This window comes from Lathyrus oleraceus, chromosome 5, assembly GCF_024323335.1.
Source record: "Lathyrus oleraceus cultivar Zhongwan6 chromosome 5, CAAS_Psat_ZW6_1.0, whole genome shotgun sequence".
Taxonomy (NCBI): Eukaryota; Viridiplantae; Streptophyta; class Magnoliopsida; order Fabales; family Fabaceae; genus Lathyrus; species Lathyrus oleraceus.
The window spans coordinates 519,758,832-519,767,071 of NC_066583.1; the positions used below are offsets into that span (position 1 = coordinate 519,758,832).

Sequence of the window (8,240 nt, forward strand, 5' to 3'; positions counted from 1 at the left end):
TATTTAATTACCTTCCACCGGGAATGTATGAAGACCATTGTCATTCTTACCTTCTAGTTCAAGTTAATTCAATAGGGGCAGCTGTCATACCCCAAAATTTACCCTTCTATTTGGTTTAAAATTCTCACTTCATATGCATCATTCCATTAGGCCATTACGCGATTGCTCATTAAATAAGTAACCCGAGGTGTTAGAAGTAGTTCATTACTTGTGTTGTAAGATAAAGGGTTCAGAATTGGTACAAGATCTCAAAGTGAAGTTGGAATTTATGTATCATTTCTAAGAGAGGAAACTACTAGTTAATACTATCAATCAGAATCCCTCCTTGTTCACTTTTGGGATATATATCTTGCATGGCTTGGTGCACCGTGAGTTTCTCGTTCAAGTCGTATTGGAACTTGGAAAGTGGTTTTAGCTCATTTTTATATTTTGAAAAGGAAAAGGTAAATTTGAACGTTTTGACATTAAGCCATTTCAAATCTCCATCATAAACTAATTTCTATAAAAAAAACATTTTATTACGCCAATTCCATTCCAACTTTTGATTACATACATCGACCGTCTCATATATTCGGTTCCAGCATATATCATCATGCAATTCCAATAACGCATCCCAGATTTACAAAGTTTCATACAATTAGCATTCCAGTAATAAAAGTCCTACAACTAAAGACAAGCCAATCATCATAGAGTGAGGGTCCGGTGCTTGTTGTTGGTTTTGGCTCCATTTTAAGATCTTTTAAAATTGGACGTATGGATTGGGCATTCAGGATCTATCAACTTCGTTCGCTCAAAACCATGGAAAGGATGTGTTGTTACCAACCAAAGCCTTCTGTCTGCAGCAAGGACGGAAACGCGAAGATGCAAAATCATCGCAGAACTCCAATCCTCCTCCAACGGTCGGATCCATACTTTCCTTCAATATGGTACAATTTGGCATATCAGTAACCCAGAAGTCATGCATGATTCAAAACCATGAGCCACAAACCGGTAGAAATCCTAAACCAACAATCAAAAGTCGTTACAAACCGTTATTCATTTTGCACGGCAAAAAAAGAGACAAAGCAAAAGAATGCAATTTAAAAAGAAGAAAAAACTGTCACAGGCCGCAGAAGGACAAAACGACAAAACGGCATGCCATAATATCAAAAGCCGACTGCGGACGCAGCTCAGAGTACTCCTCCCGAAGTAGGCCATGTTGCAGACCTTTGCAACATGATTACCCATGGATAATGCAGATAGGTTATTCCAAGAACTTGAAGTCATTATTCCAAAGACATGTGGTGACCCGAAGAATTAAAAGCTATATATCATATCATATAATTCGACTTTGGCAAGGATAGACAACATAGAAAGCCAACATAAGTTCAAGTCACCCAAGGCCAATGATGTGCAAACTTCACACTTGCAGCCAATATGCAGAAATCAACTTGACATCAGAATCTTACACACCCTACATCATAAAAGAAAATAACTTAAAGTTGAAGGGGATAGGGAAACAAGGTTGATACGTGATGGTAAGTTGTATACTTACAAAGGACAAATTCTTTTCATTTCCTCACGAACTTTCTTGATTTGCTTACCACCACTTGAGATTTTCTGCAGCTACAACCCAAACATGTGGAATCATAATGATAGAGCAACCTACTCGCACATCCTATAGAGTTTCCGAGTACCGCCTTGATTCCTGCCATCTTGATTTAACCGTGAACCTGCAGACCAATATATTAATAGCTCGTTAAAAAACGACCTGCACAAGAATGATTCGACCAAATAACTTTAAACCCATCTACGATGATGCAATGTTAAACATGGTCCGTATAGCATCCTTTAGAGGATGTTAACTTGAAATCTTGACTAAACTGCAACCTGAACAAAACCGACCCAACAAAAGTGTCATGAAAGTGTCATTAAGCAGCCAACAAATATCACCAGTCAAACAATTTTCTGAAAATCCCCATATCAGTAGACAACAAGAAGGTCACCCAACGGTATTGTGGATCAAGGGATAAACGCGTACATTAGTTACTCCTAAATTTCACAGTAACAGGTAATCAATTTGTTTTGAATGACAGTAAAAATTTTGATATAGCACCAAATTTAGGGGACCGCATGACTTACGAAAAAATTTGTGGTCATTTTTTTGTGTTTAAATTGTTGAGTCTCTTGTGGTAATTGATCGAATTTGAACATGTTTAAGGTGTTCATCGGATGACTTTCAACATTTCGTTTTCTTTTTCGGTTGGACTGGAAACGCATGCTTGCTTAGAGAGAGTGAAAGAATCGCGAGTTGAAGGGATTATACAAGATTCTTTCCTCTTTTAACGTTAACTTTTTCTTATTTTTTTTTCTTTTAAGTTACATAAAGTGAATTTAATGTTGGCAGTAGCATTTCACTGGGAATGTGTGCGGGGAATTCTCGAGGGCCACGTGTTTTTGCCGTGGCAGTGTGGTCGTCATAACAGGGAAGGTCAAAAGCCTTCGTTTGGTATGCATCTAGGGGCAGCTGTACAGCTGCCCATTTAGTTTCATTCTGTTTCCTTGCTTCTGGACGGATCTAGAAGGAACTGGGCTTAAGGCCCATTCCGATTTGTTTTTTTTCATTTTTTTGATTACTTTGGTTGGATGCCTTGGGCTTCACCCCTTTCTTTCTCTTCCACCCCCCAATCTGTTTTAAAGCATTGTTGTTTATTTATTTATGTTGATAGCTTATTTAAATATTATGATAATTACGACAATAATTGTATAATAAAGTAAATTGATATTTCAAATTAATTTTTATTTATTATTACGATTAATTAAATGAATAGATATTTACTAATATTAAGTGAACATTTTTTCCCAAAATAATTCAATTAACTCTGGTCCAACGCCAAGTAGATCATTTAAAACCCGATTAATCCTATTGAATTTGAAACTTAAATCCTTTTAACCAATTAATTTTCAGATTGTTTAAATTTTGATTGAAAAAGAATATAGTAAGCGCGCGCCTTACTATCTCTCGATTATTCGGATAATTGGTGTTCACCATATTGCTCGAATTTTCGTCAATCAATTAAGACCCTAAAAAATTTATGAATCCCAATTACTCCTGTAGCAGGGTTTTCGTTACCTTTAGGTTTATTGACTAAACCAAAAGTCAACATACAATTTGAGTCGCCGCCGCATTTTTATTTGTCCAAAGGAAAGGCTAAAAAGCGAACAAAAGTCAAGTAAGAAGTTTTTCAAATCAAAAACTAATAAAAATGTCAGAGATCTAGGTAAGGGGGTTGGTTATGAAATGGGAAGGTTTTACGCACCCAAAATATCCTTAGTACTCTAAGGGAACCTCTTTTTGCAAATATGTGTTGTAGGTTGGTAATTGTGAAAATATTTGTACAAAAGATTGGAGGGATGAGAAGAGAATAGATTATATTTACAAATTTTGTTGTTTGAATGGATGAACCCATTGTCTACGTACCATCACAAAGGAGGATCAAAACCACGTAATTCGGGGTAAAAATCACAAAGATTGTTGAATTGATTTGATCAAGAGCCTTAAGGTATTTTGTTATCAAAGGGAGAAAACTCAACTTAAACCAACAATCCACCATGTGAGGAAAGTTTCAACATACTAGTGAGGGGTTAACCCTATAATAAGTATGGAAGACTTATAATCCAATCACTAAGGATGAGGTGAGATTTACATCAACCACTATGATAACTCAAACCTATGGCTAATGTTTATGAAAAGGTTTTAACAAGGTGGCCATTGGAACCACAAAAACAACTTGAAGTGAGTTATATTTACAAATTAGATTTATTTATAAAATAAGGTCAAAGTTGGGTTAAGATTTATTCACAATGAGTATTTATGAAAAGAGTTTGAAAAGTCAAAGGCATAAGGCCTAGGTTTCTAGTTTAAAACAAAGTCAAAGTTTTGAAAATGATTTTTGGCTTGGTTAGAGTGGGGAGAAGAAGAGAAGGGCTAGTCCTAAAGCATACAAAGATAAGAGGGGAAAGATAAACTCTTGGAGTTCCTTTTCTTGAAATCATAGAGATGATTCAAGATGCTTTTTTCCTTTGGACTTAGCACACAATCAAGCAATCAAACAATTTGAGCTCAAGCTCCTAGGATCTCCATTTGGCTTGTCTATCTACTTGGCTATTCATGACAATGGTCCTCTTTTCACAATCTTAAGATGGAATCCCTATCACACAAAAGCAAACATCAAAAAGCTCACAACACAATAAAGGGAATGGACAAATAATAAGTTTGAGGAGAAGTCCTTTAAAGTCAACTTTGAAATTTAGCATTCTAAAGGCATGAGGCCTAGTTGCTATTCAACAAGTTTAGCATTCTAAAGACATGAGTCCTAGTTGCTCTTGATCTCCTTTAAGAATAGGTAAGTCCTAATTCTAAGTCCTTTCTCCTTTTTGCATTAGGTTCACACAAAACAAAGACAAAGCAATCACAAGACAATAATATGTTTATATACAATAATGAGCTCAAATGAGAAAAAGAAAAAATGACATCAACATAAAATATATGCTCAAGTGAGCAAAATGAAAAGCAATATGAATAAATGATCAAGAAATAAATTTCATTAAAGTAAATTGCAAGAAATTAAACGCTCAAATTAAAGTTAGTAATTAGTATGGTTATGTTAGTTTGTCATAAGACAATGTAGCGCTATGTTAAGCAATCGTAAGTGGACTAATGTAGTAGTCACACCTATCTGAGGTCGGTCAATAAAACTATAGGCAAATAAACACAAGTTAGAGATCATTACTAGTAAGCCAAGCTCCACAAACTTGCCATGCCAAAACAAAAGGGGAAGGGCCTTGTATGGACTTTAGGTTTTTTGCTTGACCAAGAAGCAACCTATCTTGGACACAAAACAACTCACTTGATCTTGGATCAAGTTGAGTTTGGTTTGGATCAAAGAAGGTTAAACCTCTCATTTGTCAAGACCAACCATAAGACATTAACTCATTGGCCAAGTGATAAAAGAATGGGATGAAGATGGAATGGAGGGAAAGAGAATTCAAGTATCAAACTCATTTGATCAAATGTGAACCTAGTCATCATCAATCAATGCTAAACAGAAAATAAATGAAGATTACAAGTCAACAAGTCAACCATAATTTTTTGGTATTTTTTGAATAAAAAATAAATGCAAAATGAAATAAACAAAATATGGTCAAACCTCAAATTCAATTCAAATCAACTTCCACAAGTCCAATTAAAATCTCATAGGTCTAACATGGTCAAATAAACTTTGACTAATTTTCTCAACAATTTTGGAAATCAGAAACTATTTTAAAAAAATTAAAAATAATGAAAAATAACACAATATGAATTAAAATCTCAAATCAAATAAGAAATTGATGAGACTATTTTTCATTGACTTATCATGATGCATAGATGTTAGGAAAATATTTTTGGATTTTTCAAATATCAGAAAGTAATTAAAAATGAATTAAAACTATTAGAAATCAAATCATTCACAAAAAATATTAAGTGAAGTCACAAAAATAATTAAAAATCAAAATATGAAACTAGATTTTTCAAGAAATTTTTTGGCATTGGTCTCATATTTTTGTGACTTCAAATAAATTTTGTATGAATTTTTGAAAATAAAAGGAATTAACTGAAATTAAAAGAAAATAGAAATAATAGAAAAATCCAGCGCCACGGGATCAATTCATTAAATGATGTGGCATGGATGAATGGATCAGATGCAAAGGCGCATGGTGCACTTGAGTCAACCGTACGGAATGATGATTTAAAATAAGTAAACACAACCAACACATGATATTATAACGTGGCCAAGCAATCCAACGATCAGGAAAGTGCACACATGGTGATGGTGGTGGAAACCACCATCTTCTCCGGTGAGATACCATATTCCGGCCACCACTTGCAGAGAAAAAAATTATAATGAAAATAAAAAATAAGGACATCAAAATGAAGCTCAGGTGATGTACATCACCACTGTTTCCATGGATCTTCCTCACTCTTCCTATTTAGAGAGAAATGTGAGATGGAAAATCATGGTGTGCCAACTGTAAATGCACGAAATGAACAATTGAGACCACCACTGGCCTTCCTGAAGTGTGAGGACTTTAGAAAACCACACAAACCAAAGAAAATCACATTGAATTGCAAGATCTAGATCCAAAAAGTTTGAAGTGCTACCTCTTAAGTGAAGCTTCTAATGCCACGAATTCTTCAAGATCTTGATCTGCCTTTGCCCAGGAGATGTAATGGAGATGATAGACTAAGGAATTGAGCTTCGAAAATCAACTAATGATGTTAAATTTCAAGCTTGAAAGAGAAAGAGAAATTTGAAAATTCCTTTGGTAATGGTTGGGATTTCAATTCTGCAGCACTTCAAGTCTCCACCAGGTTTAAAAATGAATGAGAATGAGGCTATATTTATAGCTGAAATGTGGCTGAGATCATGCTTCCCTCGTGTGCATGGAATTTGAACCTTGCTTGCATGGGCCTGTACAGGCGCATGTGAGGCCCAATGATGGGTGCAAAACCAAGCTGAACTCAAATGAAATGGAATTGGACGTGTAATTGAAGTGGAATTGGCTTGCACATGAAGTTTCAACATGAAATGCAAAAATGAACATATAGAGAAAGCTCTTCAAAACTCACACATGGAAAGTACAAAAAAGTAATGTGAGTAATGGTTGCAAAACCCTTGAAATAAGGAACAAAAGTCATGTTGGGAAAAAATTCATTTGGCATTTGGAAATTAGTGAAAACTGGCTGTGAAAGTTTGGACACAAAACATGTCTAAGTCACCCTTTGAAAATTTTCACCAAAAGCAAGCCTATTCAAGCCCTTGTGTTTGCATGATTCAAGCTTCAAATTGAAAAACCTCCAACATCAAAGTTGTATATCCTTTCAAGATAATGAATTTAGACTCAAAGTTTGCATCATTTGGATTTTTCATGAAAACGTTATGGGCATTTGAAGTTGGGCACTTTTTCAAATTCAATGACTTAGGTCCAAGGTGACCTATAATGTTTTGTATTATCACATGTATTTATTTTAGGATTATGAAATTTTGTCCAACATAGAATTTGAATTAGACATCTTAATATTTCCAATGCATTGGGTCTCACCTCAAAATCATAAAAATTAAGGAAGTTAGGTCCTTGGGAAGTTGACCCAAAATTAGGGTTTCAGTCAAAATGACCTATAATGTTTTGAAATAAATGATGACCTTAAAGGTTAAAAATGGACTTTATATGAACATGAAAGTTGTTCATATGGTTCTTAAGAACATGTTTGCTCTTGGGGTCATCTTCATTTTACAAATACATCAAAAGTTACATCTTAGTGGACCTCAGTTTAGTGAGATAACTTGACTGGTCAACTTTTTAAGGCCACACTTCCAATCTTGATGAATGAATGATTAAGGATCTTCAAATAGGCTAATATATTCATAACATAATGAATGGAAGAACTTCCCTTAATTAAATTTGATCATAGGTTGAGGTTGCTTCATGAGCAAGGCACAGTCAAGGCATAATTGAGTTAGGGTTTCCTTGGGAATCAATCCTCAAGCCCTTTGGGCTATCTTGATAAAATTGGCAAACTGAGATACTTGGGAGGCATAAATGATGATTAGGAGCTTTGCGGACCATTTCCATGGTTGTTCTCATCTTCATTTAGCCATTTCATTGAGCTTAAGAGCCTCCTAGGAGCATTGGAGCACATGATCACTTGAGCTTCAAAACAAAAAGAGTTAGTGACATATTTTTGTGCTTTTGGTTAGTAATCAAATGATAAAAGCAATAATATATATTACAAGCATGCTTGGAAGGTCATCATCCATTCCAAGACATTATAGGTCATTTTAACTGAAACCCTAATTTTGGGTCAACTTCCCAAGGACATAACTCCTTAATTTTTCATGATTTTGAGGTGATATCAAATGAATTGGAAAGTTTAAGATGTCTAATTCAAATGTTATGTTGAGCAAAATTTCAAAATCTCAAAAGAAATACGTGTGATAATTCAAAACATTATAGGTCACTTTGGACCAAATGCATTAAAATGTGAAAAAGTCCAACTTCAAGTGCCCATAACTTCTTCATAAAAATTCCAAATGATGCAAACTGTAGGTCCAAATTGAACTCCTTGAAAAGATCTACAACTTTCATGTTGAATATTTTGTCATTTAGAGCTTGCATCATTGAGACAGAAGGGCTTGAACTTTGGACAATTTTGAAAATCT

At 34.7% G+C, this 8,240-nt stretch overlaps 1 long non-coding RNA gene across 1 annotated transcript; it reads right to left on the minus strand.

Moving 5' to 3' along the window:
- Positions 1-513: 513 nt before the first annotated feature.
- On the minus strand, positions 514-2,326 carry LOC127082973 (uncharacterized). The gene is made up of 3 exons (XR_007788270.1): positions 2,122-2,326; positions 1,535-1,712; positions 514-1,453 (listed from the first exon to the last, which is right to left on the minus strand). It is a non-coding gene; the product is annotated as an uncharacterized LOC127082973 (long non-coding RNA).
- Positions 2,327-8,240: the final 5,914 nt, after the last annotated feature.